Genomic DNA, 27,549 nt, shown 5'->3' with positions numbered 1-27,549 from the left:
ACATTTAAAACAAATACAAATAAGAAGTAGGTTTCTTCCTGAGTAAAATGAGCCATAAATTACTTCTCTCCTATGTTGCTTGCATTTACAGTAAGTAGTAGAAATCTGACATTACCGACAGGTTTTGGGCTAGTCCATTGCTCCATAGGGGATTCTAAGCATGGCCTTTAATCTTTATAAAGACACTACCTGCAAAAGATTTATACAATGAGGCTGGCCAGCTTCCCTGCTCACCGTACATTTGTTTTTGGCACTTGGACAGAGCAACTGCCATTCACTAAGTGCATTTTAAAAATAAAGAAATCCCTGTGAACCCCTATCAGGAGATGGGCAAGTCCAAAACCTGTCGGTTCTGTGAGATTTCTACTACCTACTGTAAGTGACAGCCACATAGGAGAAAAGTAATTTATGGCTTATTTTACTCTGGAAGAAACGTACGTCTTAATTGTATATGTTTACATATACTTAACATTTTAAAATTTTCGCGACAGAGGTCCTTTAACCACATAACGACCGCCCCCAGCCGATGGGCGGCGGCAAAGTCTGGGCCCAAACGACCGCAATACGCCCATCGGCGGGGGCGGCTGCGGGAGTGGCTATGCGGCGATCGCGTCATTCGTGACGCGATCAGCCGCCGGGGACTGGCTCCGCCCCCCGTTCGCCGTAACCCGCCGGCCGTTCGGAAGCGCCGGCGGGTTACTGGCATCCGGATCGCCGCTGCAACAGTGTATAATAGGCTTTGTAATGTATACAAAGCCTATTATACTGGCTGCCTCCTGCCCTGGTGGTCCCAGTGTCCGAGGGACCACCAGGGCAGGCTGCAGCCACCCTAGTCTGCACCAAACACACTGATTTCCCCCCCCCCTGCCCCCTGATCGCCCACAGCACCCCTCAGACCCCCCCCTGCCCACCCCCCAGACCACTGTTTGCACCCAGTCACCCTCCTAATCACCCATCAATCACTCCCTGTCACTATCTGTCAACGCTATTTTTTTTTTAAGTCCCTAATCTGCCCCCTACTCCCTCCTGATCACCCCCCCACCCCTCAGATTCTCCCCAGACCCCCCCCAGACCCCCCCCCCCGTGTACTGTATGCATCTATCCCCCCTGATCACCTGTCAATCACCTGTCAATCACCTGTCAATCACCTGTCAATCACCCGTCAATCACCCCCTGTCACTGCCACCCATCAATCAGCCCCTGATCTGCCCCTTGCGGGCAATCTGATCACCCCCCCACACCAATAGATCGCCCGCAGATCCGACATCAGATCACCTCCCAAATCCATTGTTTACATCTATTCTCTCCTCTAAACACCCACTAATTACCCATCAATCACCCCCTATCACCACCTGTCACTGTTACCCATCAGATTAGACCCTAATCTGCCCCTTGCGGGCACCCAATCACCTGCCCACACGCTCAGATTGCCCTCAGACCCCCCCCTTATCAATTCGCCCGTGCAATATTTACATCTGTTCTCCCCTGTAATAACCCACTGATTACCTGTCAATCACCCATCAATCACCCCCTGTCACTGCCACCCATCAATCACCCCCTGTCACTGCCACCCATCAATCAGCCCCTAACCTGCCCCTTGCGGGCAATCTGATCACCCACCCACACCAATAGATCGCCCGCAGATCCGACATCAGATCACCTCCCAAATCCATTGTTTACATCTATTCTCTCCTCTAAACACCCACTAATTACCCATCAATCACCCCCTATCACCACCTGTCACTGTTACCCATCAGATTAGACCCTAATCTGCCCCTTGCGGGCACCCAATCACCTGCCCACACGCTCAGATTGCCCTCAGACCCCCCCCTTATCAATTCGCCCGTGCAATATTTACATCTGTTCTCCCCTGTAATAACCCACTGATTACCTGTCAATCACCCATCAATCACCCCCTGTCACTGCCACCCATCAATCACCCCCTGTCACTGCCACCCATCAATCAGCCCCTAACCTGCCCCTTGCGGGCAATCTGATCACCCACCCACACCAATAGATCGCCCGCAGATCCGACATCAGATCACCTCCCAAATCCATTGTTTACATCTATTCTCTCCTCTAAACACCCACTAATTACCCATCAATCACCCCCTATCACCACCTGTCACTGTTACCCATCAGATTAGACCCTAATCTGCCCCTTGCGGGCACCCAATCACCCGCCCACACCTCAGAACGCCCTCAGACCCCAGCCCTGATCACCTCGCCAGTGCATTGCTTGCATCTATTTCCCCCCTCTAATCACACCTTGAGACACCCATCAATCACCTCCTGTCACCCCCTAGCACACCTACCCATCAGATCAGGCCCTAATTTGCCCCGTGTGGGCTCCTGATCACTCGGCCAAACCCTCAGATCCCCCTCAGACCCCCTTCCGATCACCTCCCCAGTGCATTGATTGCATCTATTTTCCCCTCTAACCGCCCCCTGAGACACCCATCAATCACCTCCTGTCACCCCCCTAGCACTCCTATCCATCAGATCAGGCCCAATACATCCTGTCATCTAAGAGGCCACCCTGCTTATGACCGATTCCACAAAATTTGCCCCCTCATAGACCACCTGTCATCAAAATTTGCAGATGCTTATACCCCTGAACAGTCATTTTGAGAAATTTGGTTTCCAGACTACTCACAGTTTTGGGCCCGTAAAATGCCAGGGCAGTATAGGAACCCCACAAGTGACCCCATTTTAGAAAGAAGACACCCCAAGGTATTCTGTTAGGTGTATGATGAGTTCATAGAATATTTTATTTTTTGTCAAAAGTTAGCGGAAATTGGATTGTTATTGTTTTTTTCACAAAGTGTCATTTTTCACTAACTTGTGAGAAAAAATAAAATCTTCTATGAACTCACCATACCCCTAACGGAATACCTTGGGGTGTCTTCTTTCTAAAATGGGGTCACTTGTGGGGTTCCTATACTGCCCTGGCATTTTAGGGGCCCTAAACCGTGAGGAGTAGTCTAGAAAACAAATGCCTCAAAATGACCTGTGAATAGGACGTTGGGCCCCTTAGCGCACCTAGGCTGCAAAAAAGTGTCACACATGTGGTATCGCCATACTCAGGAGAAGTAGTATAATGTGTTTTGTGGTGTATTTTTACACATACCCATGCTGGGTGGGAGAAATCTCTCTGTAAATGGACAATTGTGTGTAAAAAAAATCAAAAATGTGTCATTTACAGAGATATTTCTCCCACCCAGCATGGTTATATGTAAAAATACACCACAAAACACATTATACTACTTCTTCTGAGTACGGCGATACCACATGTGTGACACTTTTTTGCAGCCTAACTGTGCTAAGGGGCCCAAAGTCCAATGAGTACCTTTAGGATTTCACAGGTCATTTTGAGACATTTGGGTTCAAGACTACTCCTCACGGTTTAGGGCCCCTAAAATGCCAGGGCAGTATAGGAACCCCACAAGTGACCCCATTTTAGAAAGAAGACACCCCAAGGTATTCTTTTAGGTGTATGATGAGTTCATAGAAGATTTTATTTTTTGTCACAAGTTAGCGGAAATTGATATGTATTGTTTTTTTTTTCACAAAGTGTCATTTTCCGCTAACTTGTGACAAAAAAAAAATCTTCTATGAACTCACCATACTCCTAACAGAATACCTTGGGGTGTCTTCTTTCTAAAATGGGGTCACTTGTGGGGTTCCTATACTGCCCTGGCATTTTAGGGGCCCTAAACCGTGAGGAGTAGTCTAGAATCCAAATGCCTCAAAATGACCTGTGAATAGGACGTTAGGCCCCTTAGCGCACCTAGGTTGCAAAAAAGTGTCACACATGTGGTATCGCCGTACTCAGAAGAAGTAGTATAATGTGTTTTGGGGTGTATTTTTATACATACCCATGCTGGGTGGGAGAAATCTCTCTGTAAATGGACAATTGTGTGTAAAAAAAATCAAATAATTGTCATTTACAGAGATATTTCTCCCACCCAGCATGGGTATGTGTAAAAATACACCCCAAAACACATTATACTACTTCTCCTGAGTACGGCGGTACCACATGTGTGGCACTTTTTTGCACCCTAAGTGCGCTAAGGGGCCCAAAGTCCAATGAGTACCTTTAGGATTTCACAGGTCATTTTGCCACATTTGGTTTCAAGACTACTCCTCACGGTTTAGGGCCCCTAAAATGCCAGGGCAGTATAGGAACCCCACAAATGACTCCATTTTAGAAAGAAGACACCCCAAGGTATTCCGTTAGGAGAATGGCGAGTTCATAGAAGATTTTATTTTTTGTCACAAGTTAGCGGAAAATGACACTTTGTGAAAAAAAACAATTACAATCAATTTCCGCTAACTTGTGACAAAAAAAAAAAATCTTCTATGAACTCACCATACATCTAACGGAATACCTTGGGGTGTCTTCTTTCTAAAATGGGGTAATTTGTGGGGTTCCTATACTGTCCTGGCATTTTAGGGGCCCTAAACCGTGAGGAGTAGTCTTGAAACGAAATTTCTCAAAATGACCTGTGAAATCCTAAAGGTACTCATTGGACTTTGGGCCCCTTAGCGCAGTTAGGGTGCAAAAAAGTGCCACACATGTGGTATCGCCGTACTCAGGAGAAGTAGTATAATGTGTTTTGGGGTGTATTTTTCCACATACCCATGCTGAGTGGGAGAAATATCTCTATAAATAGACAATTGTGTGTAAAAAAAATAAAAAAATTGTCATTTACGGAGATATTTCTCCCACCCAGCATGTGTATGTGTAAAAATACACCCCAAAACACATTATACTACTTTTCCTGAGTACGGCAATACCACATGTGTGGCACTTTTTTGCGGCCTAACTGCGCTAAGGGGCCCAAAGTCCAATGAGCATCTTTAGGCTTTACAGGGGTGCTTACAATTAGGCACCCCCCAAATGCCAGGACAGTAAACACACCCCACAAATGACCCCATTCTGGAAAGTAGACACTTCAAGGTATTCAGAGAGGAGCATAGTGAGTCCGTGGCAGATTTCATTTTTTTTTGTCGCAAGTTAGAAGAAATGGAAACTTTTTTTTTTTTTTTTTTTTGTCACAAACTGTCATTTTCCGCTAACTTGTGACAAAAAATAAAATCTTCTATGAACTCACCATGCCTCTCACTGAATACTTTGGGATGTCTTCTTTCCAAAATGGGGTCATTTGGGGGGTATTTGTACTATCCTGGAATTTTAGCCCCTCATGAAACATGACAGGTGCGCAGAAAAGTCAGAGATGCTTGAAAATGGGAAAATTCACTTTTGGCACCATAGTTTGTAAACGCTATAACTTTTACCCAATCCAATAAATATACACTGAATGTTTTTTTTTTTATCAAAGACATGTAGCAGAATAACTTTCGCGCTCAAATGTATAGGAAATTTTACTTTATTTGAAAAATGTCAGCACAGAAAGTTAAAAAAGTCATTTTTTTGACAAAATTCATGTCTTTTTTGATGAATATAATAAAAAGTAAAACTCGCAGCAGCAATCAAATAGCATCAAAAGAAAGCTGTATTAGTGACAAGAAAAGGAGGTAAAATTCATTTAGGTGGTAGGTTTTATGACCGAGCAATAAACCGTGAAAGCTGCAGTGGTCTGAATGGAGAAAAAGGCTCTGGTCCTTAAGGGGCGAAAAGACTGTGGTCCCGAAGTGGTTAAATACTAGCAGAAGCAAATCAGGAAGTCTATCAACCATAGCCAGCCAATGGAAAGCTAGACCTGTCTCTAGTGATTGACTCAGCACGAGTCAGCCACTTCCTGATTCAGAGATGATGCCGGAGAGCATATGCCGTGGGCCCCCGTCACCCAGCAAAGCCAGAGGAAGTCTGTCCGCACAAACTCCAAGGTCCCGCGGAGACGCCAAACCCACGTAGAGAGCTGTGCCCCATCCGCCCAGACTCTTGGAGACCCCGGCTCTGCTGCTGGACCCAGACTGGGGTGAGATCATGACACGGATGAAGCATTCATTTTCCAGTTCCAGTTCTGTTCTGTAATGCTGTTCCTGTGCCTGGGATTTTTTGTTTTGCGACTGACCAATATCTCACCCCTGAAGACATAAGCTAGAAGATGGGCAGGGTGAGAGGGGTTAGAGGCAATCTTTGGTAGGTGGAGTGAGCAGGGTGAGAGGGGTCAGAGGCAATCTTGGGAAGATGGAGTGGGAAGGGTGAGAGGGGTCAGAGGCAATCTTGGGAAGATGGAGTGAGCAGGGTGAGAGGGGTCAGAGGAAATCTTGGGTAGGTGGAGTGACCAGGGTGAGAGGGTCAGAGGCAATCTTGGGAAGATGGAGTGAGCAGGATGAGAGGGGTCAGAGGCAATCTTGGGTAGCTGGAGTGAGCAGGGTGAGAGGGGTCAGAGGTAATCTTGGGAAGATGGAGTGGGAAGGGTGAGAGGGGTCAGAGGCAATCTTGGGTAGGTGGAGTGAGCAGGGTGAGAGGGGTCAGAGGCAATCTTGGGTAGGTGGAGTGGGAAGGGTGAGAGGGGTCAGAGGCAATCTTGGGAAGATGGAGTGGGAAGGGTCAGAGGCAATCTTGGGAAGATAGAGTGAGCAGGGTGGGAGGGGTCAGAGGCAATCTTGGGAAGATGGAGAGGGCAAGGTGGGAGGGGTCACAGGCAATCTTGGGAAGATGGAGTGAGCAGGGGGTCAGAGGAAATCTTGGGTAGGTGGAGTGAGCAGGGTGGGAGGGGTCAGAGGCAATCTTGGAAAGACGGGGTGAGCAGGGTGGGAGGGGTCAGAGGCAATCTTGGAAAGACGGGGTGAGCAGGGTCTGAGGCAATATTGGGAAGATGGAGTGGAAAGGGTGGAAGGGGTCAGAGGCAATCTTGGGAAGATGGAGAGGGCAGGGTGGGAGGGGTCAGAGGCAATCTTGGGAAGATGGAGTGGGAAGGGTGGAAGGGGTCACAGGCAATCTTGGGAAGATGGAGAGGGCAGGGTGAGAGGGGTCATAGGCAATCTTGGGAAGATGGAGAGGGCAGGGTGGGAGGGGTCAGAGGCAATCTTGGGAAGATGGAGTGGGAAGGGTGAGAGGGGTCATAGGCAATCTTGGGAAGATGGAGAGGGCAGGGTGGGAGGGGTCAGAGGCAATCTTGGGAAGATGGAGAGGGCAGGATGGGAGGGGTCACAAGCAATCTTGGGAAGATGGAGTGAGCAGGGTGGGAGGGGTCAGAGGAAATCTTGGGTAGGTGGAGTGAGCAGGGTGAGAGGGGTCAGAGGCAATGTTGGGAAGATGGAGTGAGCAGGGTGGGAGGGGTCAGAGGAAATCTTGGGTAGGTGGAGTGAGCAGGGTGAGAGGGGTCAGAGGCAATGTTGGGAAGATGGAGTGAGCAGGGTGGGAGGGGTCAGAGGCAATCTTGGGTAGGTGGAGTGAGCAGGGTGAGAGGGGTCAGAGGCAATGTTGGGAAGATGGAGTGAGCAGGGTGGGAGGGGTCAGATGAAATCTTGGGTAGGTGGAGTGAGCAGGGTGAAAGGGGTCAGAGGCAATGTTAGGAAGATGGAGTGAGCAGGGTGGGAGGGGTCAGAGGCAATCTTGGAAAGACGGGGTGAGCAGGGTGGGAGGGGTCAGAGGCAATCTTGGAAAGATGGGGTGAGCAGGGTGGGAGGGGTCAGAGGCAATATTGGGAAGATGGAGTGGAAAGGGTGGAAGGGGTCAGAGGCAATAATAATAATCTACAAAGTGGCAGTGATAATGGGAAAAGCAGGACATAAGCTACCCAGGAAGATCAATGAACTATCAATAAACACTAGTCAATACAATAATATGCCATAATCATATCAAAATTTATTGAGGAAATTGCTAAAGACATTAAAAGCACATGGGATGGCCACCCCGTCACAACTCATCCACCCAGGCAGTCCACATGCAGTCACATACGTACGCCGGCATCTACCTCTACAGCTAAAGTTAATGATCCAATGAGCGTCAGCAATGAAGAGAAAGCATCAGTTCTTATAAGATCAAAACTCTTATAAACTTGTTGTCATCAGAGTAAAGTGAAGACTGGCATAAGTATACAGGCTGATAAGGACAGTCACAATGTCACAGCAGACAGTGATGCTTAGACAGCTGCAGCGTGAGCACATATAGCACATGTAGCAAGCACCAATCAGCAGCAACACACACTGTAAAAGCGCAGCCCAGCGCAGCAAACAGACAGCGTGATAAGTGTCAAGCCAGGCTTAGCTCACCAGATCCATGGAAGCTCACTGTAAACAGACTGTCAATTCGTCTCAACCTGACGGTGTAACAAGCTCCTGATGACAGCCAGATGTGTATGATCCTCATATGCTTCCTGTAGTATGAGGAGCACGGCTGTACTGAGAGTCCAAGCAGTGTGGTTGGTAATCAGCTCACCCGGGCAGCATGCATGGCCAGGTGGCCCTCGGACAGACCAGTGGTCACTGGCTAGATGGAGATCGGGACGGCGTGGCGTCCCATGCAGGAAACGCGCAGCTCCCCCGACGTTTCGCCGGGTTCCGGCTTTCTCAAGGGGGCGTGGTAAGACGGGGTGAGCAGGGTGGGAGGGGTCAGAGGCAATCTTGGAAAGATGGGGTGAGCAGGGTGGGAGGGGTCAGAGGCAATCTTGGGAAGATGGAGAGGGCAGGGTGGGAGGGGTCAGAGGCAATCTTGGGAAGATGGAGAGGGCAGGGTGGGAGGGGTCAGAGGCAATCTTGGGAAGATGGAGAGGGCAGGGTGGGAGGGGTCAGAGGCAATCTTGGGAAGATGGAGAGGGCAGGGTGGGAGGGGTCAGAGGCAATATTGGGAAGATGGAGAGGGCAGGATGGGAGGGGTCTGAGGCAATCTTGGGAAGATGGAGAGGGCAGGGTGGGAGGGGTCAGAGGCAATATTGGGAAGATGGAGAGGGCAGGATGGGAGGGGTCTGAGGCAATCTTGGGAAGATGGAGAGGGCAGGGTGGGAGGGGTCAGAGGCAATCTTGGGAAGATGGAGTGAGCAGGGTGGGAGGGATCAGAGGCAATCTTGGGAAGATGGAGTGGGACGGGTGGGAGGGGTCACAGGCAATCTTGGGAAGATGGAGAGGGCAGGGTGGGAGGGGTCAGAGGCAATCTTGGGAAGATGGAGAGGGCAGGGTGGGAGGGGTCAGAGGCAATCTTGGGAAGATGGAGAGGGCAGGGTGGGAGGGGTCAGAAGCAATCTTGGGAAGATGGAGAGGGCAGGGTGGGAGGGGTCAGAGGCAATCTTGGGAAGATGGAGAGGGCAGGATGGGAGGGGTCTGAGGCAATCTTGGGAAGGTGGAGTGGGAAGGGTGAGAGGGGTCAGAGGCAATCCTGGTCGCTCTCCTTCTTGCACCAGCTGGTTCTGCAGAGAAAGTAAACTGCAGCCAATTATGCTTTCTGCTGATCGGAAGAGCCGGAGCATGAGCCAAACCAGACTGATATTGATGATGTGACGGTGGATTGAATGATTGCAGTGAAAAACTGCACCACTTCTTTTTGTGATAGGTCAAACTTTTTGTGAAGCATCCTCTATTGGACATTCTTAAAGATGATTTATACTCTGTGGAGACAGTAAGCGTTGGATAGATAAATTCTCTACCTTGATTTTTGAGGTGAGGGCAGTGGAATTTTCCAACTGCTGTTTTTTTTTCTGTGTCCTTGAATGCCCTTGATGTTTCTCCTAAGGGTAGTCACGGCATGGGTGAGGTACACTGAGAACGTGTTTTTACTATGGCAAGTAGGGGAGTTGTTATCTTATGTGATGATTCTTAATGGATTGTGTTTAACCTGGAATGTTCCACAACCACATCTTATTGGAGCCATTACTACTGGCTCCGATAGCTTTCAAGGCGGGACCTAGAAGTCCCAATTGCCATCAAATGCAGGGCCAAGCAGCCAATGCAGAGGGGGGTGTTGTACCCCCGTGTCACACATTGAGGGGGGAACCCGAATGTTATAGGAACATGAGGGTGCAGTGTCTTGTCCTGCTACGCTACACAGGCTAGTCTCTTCTGCGACTCACCACATGCTGCTCTAGCTAGAAAGCACGCCTCCTCATCATCTTCCCTGCAGACTCCCATCGCCCTCCTCCCAGCCTGGATCGGAACGCCTGATGGCTGGATCAGGTGATCGTGGCAATCAGGAGGTGGTGGAGTGGGGAGGATTTTGCAGACACCGTTGCTGTCTATAGGGACAGCTTGATTGGGGGGAGAAGCTCCATAAGTTGCCCCTGGACCATGGATGCACCAGGTTTAGCAAATTCTTTTCCCTGATCTTTGATTTCTAGACCAAGGTGCGTCTTATGGTCCGAAAAATACGGTAAGGCTACTTTCATAATAGGACGCTGCGTTTCATGCGACGTTAAGGTCGCATAACACAGCCCAAACGCAACGCATATACCCTTTCACAGTGCAAAGTTAAAGTCGCACGTTAGAAAAAGTATTTACTATGGAACGAAAACGGCGCATGCGGAACATTTTAAAAAAGAAAAAAAACATTACTGAGCATGCGCAACACAATTAGTCTAATTAGTTTCCTCCAAAATACACATACTGTATTTTTCAGCTTATGCTTCGGACTATAAGATGCACCTAGGCTTAGGGTGCAAAAACTAGGGGGAAAAATATTAATAGATATTATATACTAAACCTGGGAACCCTTGGCCCAGAAGCGCCTTGTAGATGTTGTCCCCCAATAATTGTTCCTCATGTGTCCTCCTGCGTCCCCAATGCGTCCCCTTCTGTCCCCATGTTTCCCCTTCTGTCCCCTTTTGTCCTTCATGTGTCCTCCTCTGCCCCGGTCTGTCCACCCCCACTCCCCCTGTGTGTCCTCCTCCACGCCCCCTGTATATGCTATGCATATGACGCTGTCGCCGCACCATGGCGCAGGGTCATATGAAGGCTGATTTGTGTGGTGTGATGCCGTGCTTGCTCCCCATCCCACTGCTACTAATAGGTGCGCAACCAGCCTAATGATTGAACCTCCAGACCAGTATCTGCATAAATTTGAGTAGCTTATTAAATATTGTATGAATATGTAGGTGTACGGATGTCCCTAACAAACTGCTCAGTAAGAGTGCATTGCAATGTCTGCTCGAATCCATTACTGAATTACTGAAATGAAGTGAGCTCCTGGAAAGTTTCCATCACCGGATGTCTATTTTTCCCATTTTTTCTGCATTGGTGGAATGCATTAGAAGTGACAGCACTCACAAATAAATTGGGTAATTCCCAGTCAGAATATTGATGTGCTTTAGATGCTGCTGCTTGGCACTGAATATGGGTGTTTAGCTTGTTATCAGCCAGTATTCCCAAGTCCTCTGCCAAGTCTGGTGTTGCCAGCTGCACGTCATTTATCTTATATGTTGCTCCACCACTGACATGTCTAATGTGCATGACCTTACATTTATTTGCAGTCAATTTCGTTTGGCATCTCTCTGTCCATATAGCCATGCTGTTCAGATCCTATTGCAAAATATCACTATCCTGCTTAGTGTTTCTAATTTTGCATAATTTAGTATCATCTCCAAAGATGGAAACATTACTCTGTATTCTATCTACTAAATAATTAATAGATTGAAAAGGATTGGACCTAGTACTGAACCTTATGGGACCCCACTGCTGACAGTTTCCGATTTTGAATATGACCCATTTACCACCACTACTTGCCTTCCGTCCATTAACCAGTTCTACAGTAGGTCACAGGGGCGTAGCAATAGGGGTTGCAGAGGTAGCCATGGCATCAGGGCACTGAAGGGCCCTCCCTCAACTGCAGTGTTAGCTCTCTATTGGTCCTGTGCTCATAATAATCACTACTATAGATACTTTGCATAGTAATAATCATTAACAAACTGCTTCCCATCCCCTTCTTGCACCTCTGACCCTGTAGTTGCCATTGGCAGGTTTTGATGCACCGTATCAATTGTTATGTATAGAGTGCTTGGGGGGCCCCATTGTAAAACTTGCATTTGGGCCCACAGCTCCTTAGCTATGCCATTGGTAGGTCAGTTCTATACCCAATCAGTGATCCAATTTTTATCCCTGCAATCAAGAAGACGTCCATATGAAAAGACCTATCTGTCTACTAATGGTGAGAGGCGGGCAAGTTCATCCCCTACCCCCCCTGATGTTCTTTGGAATAATTCCCCCGATCCACATATAATTATACATCTACGTATATCTACATTCCCCTGCTCTACATCGACAGCACTGAAGTGGACAGAGTATACAGCGTTCGTCTCCTGGGCACAACCATCACAGATGATCTAAGTTGGAAGGCTAACACCGTCTCTATCCAAGAGAAAGCCAGAGAACAGCTCTTCTTCCTTCACCAACTTAAGTGTGGTATGGCTCAGAAGCTGCTGAGGTGCTTCTACTCCGCCACCACTGAATCTGTTCTCTGTTCGTCTATCCTGGTCTGGTACACTGGCTCCTCCTCCAGCGACAGATACAAACTCCAAAAGGTCATCAGATTAGCAGAGAGGATTATTGGGTAACCCCTCCTATTGCTTGTCCTCACCTACAACTCCAGACTGGGCACTAGAACAATGAGGATAGCTAACAATACATCACATCGAGGAAATCTTTTCTTCAGACGCCTCCCATCGGGCTGAAGGTTCTGAGCAATCTCCACCAGGACCTCGAGACACAGAAACGCATTCTTCCCCTCAGCTTTCAAAATCCAGAACTCACTCCACCCTTCACATCCCTCCATGTTTGTGTGAGTAGGAAATATTGGTTATAAAAAAGCACAGTATTTGTGAACTCAACAGTGCATCCTAAAGTCGGTAAGAGATTGTATTCCACCACCTATGTCCCATAATTGTGGGCTGAAAGGTTAAGGTGTCCATTAACAATACAATCTTTTTCTTCCAATCTTACAATTTCTATGTAATATGAGGGACTACCTAAAGTACCCATTCAGAGTATATTTGCCCATTTTACCCTCCTACTAGATTTGGTAAGATTGTACAATCAAGATTGTCTTATTTGTCGGTGTAAAAACTTCTAATTTTGATTGGCCAATCACTGACTAATTTTACCACCACCAAGAAGTAAGAGGGCCAACAGATTTTGAATACTATGAACAGATTGTGTCGGTAAGCTTTCTACTACAGTACATGGAAGTGGTACATTTTTACCAATCAAAATTGGATGTGTGTACACACCCTCTGCTCTTTGAATCTTTTAAGAAATGTTATCATCCTTATTCAATCCTAAAACCTGGTACACACCTTCAGCTTTGATTGGCCAATCACAGACCAATTTTACCATCTTCATGCATTATGAGAGCTTACGCAGGTAATACATGGAAAGGGTAACATTGGTCATTCATTGACCAATCATAATTGCAAGTGTGTACTAGACTTTAGAACTCACTTAGTTTTTCCACAAGCAGATATGTTATCAGATAGTTGTGATCAGTATATATATGACCAAATATAATAATTTTTGCTTCATGTGTTTTCTTTGTCTTATTTCAGGACTTGTTTGAAAATCAGATGATGTTTTCAGGTCTCAATCATACAGAAATATATAAACTTTTAAAAGGTTTCTAAACTTTCCAGCACCTGTGTGCAGTGGCGTAGCTAGACGTTATGGGGCCCCATAGCAACATTTTTGTTGGGTCATCATATCTAGGCACTCTTGAGCAATAATATCTGGTCGCACCCTATGGATATGAGTTGATTGGCCACTTTACATTCTCATGCAATGCACACTGTGTATAGTCCATGAGCACTGAGACAAATTAGAGGGTGGAGCAACAAAGTAAAGTTAATAGTGAACACACTAGGTACCATCTGGGCCCCTCTTTTCTGCAGGACCCCATAGCAGTTGCTATGGCTGCTATGGCTATTGCTACGCCCCTGCCTGTGTGTAGTAACTGATGACACTTTATGTATAACCTGTACACATTATAAATGTCCTGAGACTTCCATGGGCTGGGAAGAGAAAGTAGAAACAGGGGAGGGAGTTTCACTCTCTTATCATCATTAGATGGACACACAGAATGCATTGTGTTGGCTAAACAGTAAGTGAGATAAAAAGAATCATTGCCTAAGATTAGATAGCCAGTGACTCTGTGATGCAGTAATGGTGTCCTGGGTAATGGCCTGCTGTAGCATCAGGACCGGGAAATACTCTGGCTCATATGCAATTCCCCTTTTCTCCTTAGTTTTCTCCGAGTTGAAATTTTTAAACCTTGTTAATAAAATGTCTTTTAAACCCTCAGCAAGCAAGAAATTACACAAAATAATTTTGATAGCACTTTTCCTGCAACTTTTGGTACTTTTTACAATTGCAAAATGCCAAAAAGTTATTTTAAAGAAAACCTGTAACGAGAAAAAGTTCCGGGTTCCGACCGAGGCTTCCCCCGTCCTCCTGTGTTCCGCGGCGGTCTCGCTGTGCCCCTCCGAACAGCGGGGAAGTAAATAGTTACCTCCCCTGCTCCCGCGCAGGCGCAGTATCGGCTCTCCGCTCGGAAATAGGCGGAACTACCCGATCGCTGTTGGTCCGCTCTACTGCGCAGGCGCAAGTCTCCTGCTCATGTGTAGTAGAGCGGACCCGACAGAGATCGGCTATTTCCGCCTATATGAGAGCCGCAACAGCGCCCCCGCTGGAGCCAGGAAAGGTAAATAAATCAGCGCTTGTTAGGCTTGTCGGGGGAGGATTGCCAGAGACATCAGGGGAGCCAGCGCTGGATTGCCTGCAGCTACAGGGGAGGGGGAAGCCTCATTGGGACCCTGAGGCTTCCCTCTCCCAAGTACCCCCCAGGGGACGTTTTTTTTTTCAGTACAGGGTCTCTTTAAAGTAAAAATTATCACCTAGGAGAAAAACTGAATTGAATATGGGCCTTTGTCTCATTTATCATCCTTTTACCTCAACTTTCCCTCTGAGATAGATGATATACTGTGTATGGCATTCTCTTGCAAACAGGGTTTGGCTGACACCTGCCTGTAGCTTACTAACCTGTCTATGTCCTTGTCCCATCTTCCCTTACGAATGTCCTACCTGTATCACTTCCCTCAGCTTGGTCTTGCACTGAGGACATGATACTTCAAACAACTCTACAGTGGATGTGGCCCGGCAGAGATCAGAACAGTTCGGGCCGAGCTCTGTACAGACCCGCTGCTAGTCAGTAGGCCTCCAAGGGCCTGATGCAATAGTGAGACTAGCGAGAGTTAAATGCTGGTGAATCTCATAATCAGGCGATGATAATGTTATCTGATCCGATTGCACTTAGCCCTAGGCAATGTGTTAAAAAACTCGCTTGGGCAATCTTATTGCCCAGTGAATTCTTTACACTCTATCCCATTACATTTTTCCTGCTGCCAAGAAGCAATGCTTTCTGTCACACATGAGCGTTAGGGGTACCTGCAAAGAGCCAGTCTAAACACGCTAACATACGTCTTCTGCCGCTGGAAGACGTGCGTCACCTCGCATAGGATATGGCCCCTAGTGTTTCTTATTCTGCTGTAATTTATCTTATGACTATGTACCATTATTGGTGATTTCTCAGACCACACATCAGCTATGTATGTATTGCTGGATGTCTTGACTGAACAGAGTTTTTAAATTCCCATGTATCTGTGCTCCCCAATATTTGTTTTATATTATGTACGGCGCTACGGAAGATGTGATGAAGAAGCTAATATGTAGCATGGATATGGTTTCTTTAATAAGTGGCATTTTACAGGTATGTTAACGTGTGTGAAGTAAAGTGGGCAAGGCTGATGTCCTGTGCCACCTGTCAACGTTGAATGGCAGGTAATCCTCCGGCACTGATGGCGTGTCGCTTGTTCATGGCGGCTCGCTCCCATCCTCGCCTCCAGCTACGCCAAGTCCCTTCAGGAAGGCAAAGTTCAAGCATGCTTCAAGAGATCCACCATCATACTTACCTAAAAAGCAGAGAATCTCCAACCTTTACAACTACAGGCCTGTGGCCCTAACATTTGTCATCCTGAAGGCCTTTGAAAGAGTGGTCCTGTCCCACCTCAAGCTCTCTACCTTGTCCCTTCTGGACCTGTCCAAGTTTTCTTATAGAGCAAAAAGGTCCAAACAGGTCCACCAGGCAATCAATATCTGCCTAGAGCTCATCAGTCACCAAACGGCTAAATCAGACTCGTACGCCAAGATCCTCCTACTGGACTTCAGCTCGGCCTTTAAAATCATCTGCCCCCGCATACTACAGAAGAATCGTGCAGCACTCGAGAATCATCCCACCTTATGCCTATAGATCACAGACTTCCAGACCAACAGGTGCCAAGTTGTCAACCTGAATGGTATCAAAAACAAATCGCATAGAATAGCATACTCCTCATTAATTAAATCACCCCAAATTGGAGGATTTGGTTTCCTGGACCTTGAAATGTACTATTAGGCCTGCATACTTGATATCTCCAAACATTGATGGACCTCCCCACATATCAAACCATGGGTAATCATAGAATCGTCAATATATGGTAAATCCTTAAAAAATCTCCTTTCTGCCTCCATTTTTAATATTAATATTAATATTAAAATCACAAACTCCAATTTCCCCACCTATGCAAATTACGATTGCATGCTGGCAGAAAATGTATTCAAAAGCGCATAAAGATCCAGACGACCTGAAATGAGATATTCCACTAACTGCCCTAACACTAATCATCAAGAATATTCATCTTAGATCATGGACGAAGGCTAAGGTGATAAATAGCAACGACTTATTTGAAAAGGACAAATTGGTCTCTTTCCAAGGCCTATGCAAAAAAATCGCCCTCCCAAGCTCGGAACAATATACTTATCTACAAATTAAACACTTTCTTTCGACACAAACCATTCCCTCTCTCCCCAGACACCTCAAAGTGTATAATATAATGCCTAATAATTAAAAAAAAGGAATCTCCTCTTGGTATAAACATTTGTCCTCGCTTGTCCAACTGAAGATCCCTTAACTATATGGTCTAGACTAGAGAACTCAAGACCCCAATTACTCCATTGGTCCTGTCCTTTAGTGCATGGCCTATGGAAAAATGTTTTCAGAACCATTAGTGACATTGTAGGTCACCAAACTCTCCCAGACCCAGCATTAGCCATCCTCCATATTAATATGGATCGTATCCCTCCACCGTACAGACTTATTGTCTCACACATATTGTTTGCCACAAGACAACTCCTCCTAGCAAATTGGGCATCCCCACAGGTCCCGTCCATAATACAAGTTAAGGCAACTGCTCAAACAAACGTACATTTTGAAATGCTCTTCTCAGCTCGCCTTAACAGTAGCTCCTGTACATCACTCTGTATGTGACCCTTCACTTATCTCCCTACCTCTTACCTTCTTCCAACCCAATCTTATCAGATAGTACCAATCACAGCATAATCTGGGTATCAAAATACTAACATTCTAGAGGAAATATTAACCCTTAAATATTGGTTATTGGTGTTCAAGTTTTTGCTGGCTACATACTACATACTATATTCGATTTTATCATCATGTTACCCACACCAACGTTATGTGTTATGTTTTATAAGTTATATTATATGCACGTTGTGTTCTGCTCTGCATGATGTAGTTCATGCAGCAATTGAGGATATTACTGTTAACATCTCTATTCAGCTTCCAGCAAGAACCCGGTATGGTGAGATAACTTTGCACTGGCAGTGTACTGACATTGAGTTTGGAACTGTTGATTCACAGCGGTCATGATGTGGCCTGTTTATGTGCTATGAGCTTGCACCTGAAATGTCTTGTCTGCTTTGGCAATGCTAACCTACTAACATTTGCTTCAAAACTACAACTGAGCCTGCTGGATTAATGGACATTTGGCTGTAAAGGTGGTAATCTATGGAACTAGTTGGAGTTCCTTTGGAAACACAATAGCTTTTCTGGCGTGCTTGCTATACGGCCGTGGTGTGTTTGTGTGTGGATGTATGTGGAAGGACTGCGTGTGGCTGTGGCAGGGTGGCCATCCCATGCTGTTTTTAATCACTCTTTTTGTAAAATTTGATTAATAAAGCAACGACAGATTTTTTTATATTCATCATGTATGTGCTTGTGTAGTTCCTTTTTGATGTTATAATAGCTGACTTTAAAAAAACAGACACATATGTCCCTCTGCCCCTGACCACTTTCATCTGGAAATTGTAACATCTCTATACTGTTTCTTGTGTTTCTCTGTCACCAGAATTCTTACCTTATCCTACCTTATTTGAGCTACAATTTTATTGTATACTGATTGTCCTACAGTTGAATTATATGCTTATATGTGTATTTCTGTGTTAACTTTCTCAATAAAAATTATTGAAATTAAAAACCTGAATGGTATCTCCTCTCAACCAAGAGTCACCAACGAAGGTGCCCCACAAGGATGTATCCTGTCACTAATCGTGGTCTCCTTCTCCCTATACGAATAACTACAGATCCACGGCAAACTCTGTCAAGGTCATCAGATTTGCTGACGACACCACCATCGTCGGGCTTGTAACCAAGAAGGATGAGCCGGCCCCCCGTTAGCAGGTTGACAGAACATGCCACTGATATAAGGAGAACAGGCTGGTCCTCAACACAGTCAAGCTAACTATTGATTTCAGGAAGCATGCCCCCCCCCCCCCTCCTCCAATTAGGGATGCTCATTCAGATTCCACAAAATTGAAATTTCTGCATTTCCAATAGGAAATCGGAATCCCGCGGGAATCCTATTTACCGCAACTCTCATTTTAGCCCAATCACAGACCTTGGAAGCAATGGACCAATCAGAGAGTGCAGAATGTTTCATCAAAAAAAAGGTAATTTTTGTGTGTGCATTCTTTGATGCATAAAAAATGGCTAATAAAATGACTAAACAAATGGATATTACCATTGGTGGAGATCGGAACTTCTGCGGAATCAGAAATGGGCATTTCCGACCAACTATATTGACAGCACTGAGGTCACAAGAGTAGTCTGCGTCCGCCTCCTAGGCCCACAAATCAGCATTGACCTGAGCTGAAAGGCAAACACCCCCCTCTACCCAGCAGAGATCATTCCTTCTTCGCAAACTAAAGGAGTTCAGTATAGCCCGGGAGCTTCTATCGAACTTCTCCTCCATCACAATTGAATCTGTCCTCTGTTTGTCCATCTGGTCTGGTACGCTGGCTCCTCCACCAGTGAAAGACACAAACTACAGAGGGTCATCAGATCAGAGGAGAATATCATCTGGAAACACCTCTCCCACTTGATCTCCTCTACAACTCCAGACTGCACTGAGTGTTGAGGATTGCCAATGATCCGTCACACCCAGGCCACCGCTTCTTCAGCAGGCTCCCATCAAGTCAAAGGTTTTGGGCCATCTCCACCAGGACTTCAAGGCAATTTTCTTTCCTTCTGCTGTCAACCACTTGAACTCTCTACATGCCCTTCCCCCTCCAGCCCCCTCCCCTCCCCCCCAGCTTAAAGTGAACCTTAAGCCAGGAAAAAAATGAGTTTTACTTACCTGGGGCTTCTACCAGCCCCCTGCAGCAGTCCTGTGCCCTCGCAGCCACTCACTAATCCTCTGGTCCCCCTCTGCCAGCTAGTTTCGTTGTTGCCGACAGGCCCATCGTAGCTTTTTCCGCATTCCCGACTGCAATTAGCGCTATTGCGGACCGCAACGCGTACAAAAATACGCGTTGCCACATATCTATGCGTGCGTAATGCGGCAACGCGTATTTTTGCAATGCGTTAATTGAAGTCGGGAATGCGGAAAAAGCTACACGTGGCCAGTCCTGACGAGCCTGTCGGCAAAAACGAAACTAGCTGGCAGCGGGGGACCAGAGGATTAGTGAGTGGCTGCGAGGGCACAGGACTGCTGCAGGGGGCTGGTAGAAGCCCCAGGTGAGTAAAACTCATTTTTTTTTCTGGCTTAAGTGTCCCTTTAAGGTTAAGGGCTCTTTTTGACACACTATCTAGTGAAACAATGTTCTCAATGTATCTTGTAAGCACTGCTGTTTATTATTGTACGTAGCTGTGGTCCGGTTCTCCATGTTCCGCCCTTGACCATTTCTTTCTCTCAGATATTACCGGCCTCTTCTCTAGTAATTTACCAAATAACTACCTACCTGCCAATAGAAATTACCAATCACTACCTACCTGCCACTACAATTTACCAATCACTACCTACCTGCCACTAGAATTTACCAAATAACTACCTAACTACCACTGGAATTTACCAAATAACTACCTAAATACCACTAGAATTTACCAAATAACTACCTACCTGCCAATAGAAATTACCAATCACTACCTACCTGCCACTAGAATTTACCAATCACTGCCTGCCTGCCCCTAGACATACCCCGGCTGTTGTCCTCCCAATTGTAAACTGTCCCCTCGGGAGGTATTTTAAAAATCTCACCTCTCCAGCAGCGCGACTCCTGGGCTCCTCCACCGTCACCACTATGTACACCATTACTGCTATAGCCTGTACCGTGTGGGCTGTGCCACGTGGCACCAGGCATATGTGTGATGTCATACACGTGGTGCCACATGGTACAGGCTATTGCAGTGACAGCAGACACGGCGGAGGAGGCCAGGAGTCATGGCGCTGGAGAGGTGAGATGTAATGTACCACATGGCACAAGGCATATGTGTGATGTCATACATGTGGTGCCACGTGGTACTGGCTATTGCAGTGACAGCAGAACCGGCGGAGGAGGCCAGGAGTCATGGCGCTGGAGAGGTGAGATGTAATGGAGCACGTGGCACCAGGCATATGTGTGATGTCATACACGTGGTGCCACGTGGTACCGGCTATTGCAGTGACAGCAGACACGGCAGAGGAGGCCAGGAGTCATGGCGCTGGAGAGGTGAGATGTAATGGAGCACGTGGCACCAGGCATATGTGTGATGTCATACACGTGGTGCCACATAGTACAGGCTATTGTGGTTGACAGCAGACACGGCGGAGGAGGCCAGGAGTCATGGCGCTGGAGAGGTGAGATGTAATGTACCACGTGGCACCAGGCATATGTGTGATGTCATACACGTGGTGCCACATAGTACAGGCTATTGTGGTTGACAGCGGACACAGAGGAGGAGGCCAGGAGTCATGGTGCTAGAGAGGTGACATGTAATGGAGCACGTGGCACCAGGCATATGTGTGATGTCATACATGTGGTGCCACGTGGTACAGGCTATTGCGATGACAACAGACACGGCGGAGGAGGCCAGGAGTCATGGTGCTGGAGAGGTGAGATGTAACGGAGCACGTGGCACCAGGCGTTTGTGTGATGTCATACATGTGGTGCCACGTGGTACAGGCTATTGTGGTGACAGCAGACACAGCGGAGGAGGCCAGGAGTCATGGCGCTGGAGAGGTGACATGTAATGTACCACGTGGCACCAGGCATATGTGTGATGTCATACATGTGGTGCCACATGGTACAGGGTATTGCAGTGACAGCAGGCACAGCGGAGGAGGCCAGGAGTCATGATGCTGGAGAGGTGAGATGTAATGTACCACGTGGCACTAGGCATATGTGTGATGTCATACACGTGGTGCCACGTGGTACAGGCTACTGCGGTGACAGCGGACACGGGTGGAGGAGGCCAGGAGTCATGGCGCTGGAGAGGTGAGATGTAATGTACCACGTGGCACCAGGCATATGTGTGATGTCATACACGTGGTGCCACATGGTACAGGCTATTGCAGTGACAGCAGGCACAGCGGAGGAGGCCAGGAGTCATGGCGCTGGATAGGTGAGATGTAATGTACCACATGGCACCAGGCATATGTGTGATGTCATACACGTGGTGCCACGTGGTACAGGCTATTGCAGTGACAGCAGGCACAGCGGAGGAGGCCAGGAGTCATGGCGCTGGAGAGGTGACATGTAATGGAGCACGTGGCACCAGGCATATGTGTGATGTCATACACGTGGTGCCACGTGGTACAGGCTATTGCGGTGACAGCGGACACGGGCGGAGGAGGCCAGGAGTTATGGCACTGGAGAGGTAAAATGTATTGGAGCACGTGGCACCAGGCATATGTGTGATGTCATACACGTGGTACAGGCTTTTGTGGTGACAGTGGAGACGGCGCAGGAGGCCAGGAGTCATGGCGCTGAAGAGGTGAGATGTAATGTACCACGTGGCACCGAGCATATGTGTGTTTTCATACACGTGGTACCAAGTGGTACAGGCTATTGCGGTGACAGCGGACACGGGCGGAGGAGGCCAGGAGTCATGGCGCTGGAGAGGTGAGATGTAATGGAGCACGTGGCACAAGGCATATGTGTGATGTCACACACGTGGTGCCACATGGTACAGAATATTGAGGTGACAGCGGACACGGGCGGAGGAGGCCAGGAGTTATGGCGCTGGAGAGGTGAGATATAATATACCACATGGCACCAGGCATATGTGTGATGTCATACATGTGGTGTCACGTGTACAGGCTATTGTGGTGACAGCAGACATGGCAGAGAAGGCCAGGAGTCATGGTGCTGGGGAGGTGAGATGTAATGTACCACGTGGCACCAGGCATATGTGTGATGTCATACATGTGGTGCCATGTGGTACAGGCTATTGTGGTGACAGCGGACATGACGCAGGAGGCCAGGAGTAGTCATGGCGCTGGGAAGGTGAGATGTAATGTACCACATGGCACCAGGCATATGTGTGATGTCATACATGTGGTGCCATGTGGTAGAGGCTATTGTGGTGACAGCAGACACAGGTGAGGAGACCAGGAGTCATGGCGCTGGAGAGGTGAGATGTAATGGAGGACGTGGCACCAGGCATATGTGTGATGTCATACATGTGGTGCCATGTGGTACAGGCTATTGTGGTGACAGCAGACACGGTGGAGAAGACCAGGAGTCATGGCGCTGGAGAGGTGAGATGTAATGGAGCACGTGGCACAAGGCATATGTGTGATGTCATACACGTGGTGCCACGTGGTACAGGCTATTGCGATGACAGCAGACACGGCGGAGGAGGCTAGGAGTCATGCCGCTGGAGAGGTGAGATGTAATGGAGCACGTGGCACCAGGCATATGTGTGATGTCATACACGTGGTGCCACATAGTACAGGCTATTGCAGTGACAGCAGACACGGTGGAGGAGGCCAGGAGTCATGGCGCTGGAGAGGTGAGAAGTAATGTACCACATGGCACCAGGCATATGTGTGATGTCATACACGTGGTGCCACGTGGTACAGGCTATTGCAGTGACAGCAGACACAGCGGAGGAGGCCAGGAGTCATGGCGCTGGAGAGGTGAGATGTAATGGAGCACGTGGCACCAGGCATATGTGTGATGTCATACACGTGGTGCCACATGGTACAGGCTATTGCGGTGACAGCGGACACGGGCGGAGGAGGCCAGGAGTCATGGTGCTGGAGAGGTGACATGTAATGGAGCACGTGGCACCAGGCATATGTGTGATGTCATACACGTGGTGCCACGTGGTACAGGCTATTGCGATGACAGCAGACACGGCGGAGGAGGCCAGGAGTCATGGCGCTGGAGAGGTGAGATGTAATGGAGCACGTGGCACCAGGCATATGTGTGATGTCATACACGTGGTGCCACGTGGTACAGGCTATTGCAGTGACAGCAGACACGGCGGAGGAGGCCAGGAGTCATGGCGCTGGAGAGGTGAGATGTAATGTACCACATGGCACCAGGCATATGTGTGATGTCATACACGTGGTGCCACGTGGTACAGGCTATTGCAGTGACAGCAGACACAGCGGAGGAGGCCAGGAGTCATGGCGCTGGAGAGGTGAGATGTAATGGAGCATGTGGCACCAGGCATATGTGTGATGTCATACACGTGGTGCCACGTGGTACAGGCTACTGCGGTGACAGCGGACACGGGTGGAGGAGGCCAGGAGTCATGGTGCTGGAGAGGTGAGATGTAATGGAGCACGTGGCACAAGGCATATGTGTGATGTCATACATGTGGTGCCACGTGTTCAGGCTATCACGGTGACAGCGGACACGGCGGAAGAGGCCAGGAGTCATGGCGCTGGAGAGGTGAGATGTAATGTACCACATGGCACCAGGCATATGTGTGATGTCATAAATGTGGTGCCATGTGGTACAGGCTATTGTGGTGACAGCAGACACGGTGGAGAAGACCAGGAGTCATGGCACTGGAGAGGTGAGATGTAATGGAGCACGTGGCACAAGGCATATGTGTGATGTCATACACGTGGTGCCACATGGTACAGGCTATTGCAGTGACAGCAGACACGGCGGAGGAGGCCAGGAGTCAAGGCGCTGGAGAGGTGAGATGTAATATACCACATGGCACCAGGCATATGTGTGATGTCATACATGTGGTGCCATGTGGTACAGGCTATTGTGGTGACAGCAGACACGGTGGAGAAGACCAGGAGTCATGGCGCTGGAGAGGTGAGATGTAATGGAGCATGTGACACAAGGTATATGTGTGATGTCATACACGTAGTGCCACATGGTACAGGCTATTGCGATGACAGCAGACACGGCGGAGGAGGCCAGGAGTCATGGCGCTGGAGAGGTGAGATATAATGGAGCACGTGGCACCAGGCATATGTGTGATGTCATACACGTGGTGCCACGTGGTACAGGCTATTGCAGTGACAGCAGACACGGAGGAGAAGACCAGGAGTCATGGCGCTGGAGAGGTGAGATGTAATGGAGCACGTGGCACAAGGCATATGTGTGATGTCATACACGTGGTGCCACGTGGTAAAGGCTATTGCGATGACAGCAGACACGACGGAGGAGGCCAGGAGTCATGGTGCTGGAGAGATGACATGTAATGGAGCACGTGGCACCAGGCATATGTGTGATGTCATACACGTGGTGCCACGTGGTACAGGCTATTGCAGTGACAGCAGACACGGTGGAGGAGGCCAGGAGTCATGGCGCTGGAGAGGTGAGATGTAATGGTGCACGTGGCACCAGGCATGTGTGATGTCATACACGTGGTGCCACATGGTACAGGCTATTGCAGTGACAGCAGTCAGCAGACACAGCGGAGGAGGCCAGGAGTCATGGCGCTGGAGAGGTGAGATGTAATGGTGCACGTGGCACCAGGCATATGTGTGATGTCATACATGTGGTGCCACATGGTACAGGCTATTGCGATGACAGCAGACACGGCGGAGGAGGCCAGGAGTCATGGCGCTGGAGAGGTGAGATGTAATGGAGGACGTGGCACCAGGCATATGTGTGATGTCATACACGTGGTGCCACGTGGTACTTGCTATTGCGGTGACAGCAGACACGGTGGAGAAGACCAGAAGTCATGGCGCTGGAGAGGTGAGATGTAATGGAGGACGTGGCACCAGGCATATGTGTGATGTCATACACGTGGTGCCACGTGGTACAGGCTATTGCGGTGACAGCAGACACGGTGGAGAAGACCCGAAGTCATGGCGCTGGAGAGGTGAGATGTAATGGAGCACGTGGCACCAGGCATATGTGTGATGTCAATGAATAATCCACCTTGGTGCTCAGATCCAGCTACCCTGATATAGGTAGCAAATGCCGGTGCTCTTTCTCTGCAGGTCCACCACTCCTGCCAAACGTAAACTCCACCAATGTAGAAAAAGGCACTCCACAGGCTTCAAACTTGCGTTTGTGTTTATTGAGCAAGACACACTACATGTTACGAGTCAACTGACCCTTCCTCAAGTGTCCCGCCCACCACAACTACATCCCATTTCAAGGATTTCCCACAGGAAGTCCCACCTTAGTGCAATAACAAACAGGAAGTGAACATAAAAAGTATCATACATAACAATTCCTATACAGGGAACTACTATACCGTCTACCCTGCAATGATTAGTGGAGGGGTCATCATGAATCCCGCAGCAAATATAATCCCACCTTTTATTCTTTCCTGTAATAGATCACAAAAAACATTTGTAAGTGATTTGTTCATTTAAACCCCTAGGGGATACACAATCTGATTTCCTGATCCACTCCACTTCTTTACGGAGCAATAGCTTCTCCCTGTCACCTCCCCTCCTTAAAGGAGGGACTGTGTCCAACACCATCCATCTTAATTGAGATACAGAATGTCCAGCCTGAACAAAATGTCGGCCAACAGGGACATTCTGCTTCTCTGGATGTTTCACACATTCCCCAACACTTCGCTTGTGCTCTTGTATACGTGTCTTCACGTTGCGAGTTGTCTCACCCACATACAGGAGCCCACATGGGCATTTTATAGCATATATAACATATGTGGTATTGCAATTGAACCTCCCCCTGATCGGGATCCTTTGACCTGTATGTGGGTGAGACACATACTCCCCTCGTATGATTGCAGAACAACAATTGCAAGCACAGCACGGATGGGTACCTTTGCGACCTTGTTCACACCTTTCACCAGGGACTCTTTTGCACACTGAGTTGGCTATAGTCCTGCCTCTCCTATACGTATATGTCATACACGTGGTGCAGGCTATTGCGGTGACAGCAGACACAGCGGAGGAGGCCAGGAGTCAGTCTCCTATGGGAGAAAAGCGCTTTACAAATGTTATTGTATTGTATTATTGTATGGCGCTGGAGAGGTGAGATGTAATGTACCACGTGACACAAGGCATATGTGTGATGTCATACATGTGGTGCCATGTGGTACAGGCTATTGTGGTGACAGCAGACACGGTGGAGAAGATCAGGAGTCATGGCGCTGGAGAGGTGAGATGTAATGTACCACGTGGCACCAGGCATATGTGTGATGTCATACACGTGGTGCCACATGGTACAGGCTATTGCGATGACAGCAGACACGGCGGAGGAGGCCAGGAGTCATGGCGCTGGAGAGGTGAGATGTAATGGAGCACGTGGCACCAGGCATATGTGTGATGTCCTACACGTGGTGCCACGTGGTACAGGCTATTGCAGTGACAGCAGACACGGCGGAGGAGGCCAGGAGTCATGGCGCTGGAGAGGTGAGATGTAATGGAGCACTTGGCACCAGGCATATGTGTGATGTCATACACGTGGTGCCACATGGTACAGGCTATTGCGGTGACAGCAGACACAGCGGAGGAGGCCAGGAGTCATGGCGCTGGAGAGGTGAGATGTCATGGAGCACGTGGCACAAGGCATATGTGTGATGTCATACATGTGGTGCCACGTGTACAGGCTATCACGGTGACAGCGGACACGGCGGAAGAGGCCAGGAGTCATGGCGCTGGGGAGGTGAGATGTAATGTACCACATGGCACCAGGCATATGTGTGATGTCATACACGTGGTGCCACGTGGTACAGGCTATTGCAGTGACAGCAGACACGGCGGAGGAGGCCAGGAGTCATGGCGCTGGAGAGGTGAGATGTAATGGAGCACTTGGCACCAGGCATATGTGTGATGTCATACACGTGGTGCCACATGGTACAGGCTATTGCGGTGACAGCAGACACAGCGGAGGAGGCCAGGAGTCATGGCGCTGGAGAGGTGAGATGTCATGGAGCACGTGGCACAAGGCATATGTGTGATGTCATACATGTGGTGCCACGTGTACAGGCTATCACGGTGACAGCGGACACGGCGGAAGAGGCCAGGAGTCATGGCGCTGGGGAGGTGAGATGTAATGTACCACATGGCACCAGGCATATGTGTGATGTCATACACGTGGTGCCACGTG

General features: G+C 48.4%; 1 long non-coding RNA gene across 2 annotated transcripts in view; it reads right to left on the bottom strand.

Moving 5' to 3' along the window:
* LOC137562486 (uncharacterized) overlaps window positions 1-27,549 on the bottom strand; it is a 255,675-nt gene that overhangs the window by 56,236 nt on the left and 171,890 nt on the right. Inside the window, exon 3 of one of the 2 annotated variants that reach the window (XR_011030123.1) lies at window positions 25,721-25,795. This is a non-coding gene — a long non-coding RNA (uncharacterized lncRNA). Of the gene's footprint in view, window positions 1-25,518; window positions 25,796-27,549 lie in introns of those variants that run through there. The other variant, XR_011030122.1, reaches the window with a different exon arrangement.

The sequence above is a fragment of the Hyperolius riggenbachi genome, chromosome 3 (assembly GCF_040937935.1).
Source record: "Hyperolius riggenbachi isolate aHypRig1 chromosome 3, aHypRig1.pri, whole genome shotgun sequence".
In the NCBI taxonomy this organism is placed as follows: Eukaryota; Metazoa; Chordata; class Amphibia; order Anura; family Hyperoliidae; genus Hyperolius; species Hyperolius riggenbachi.
This window is presented reverse-complemented; position numbering and strand designations above follow the sequence as displayed.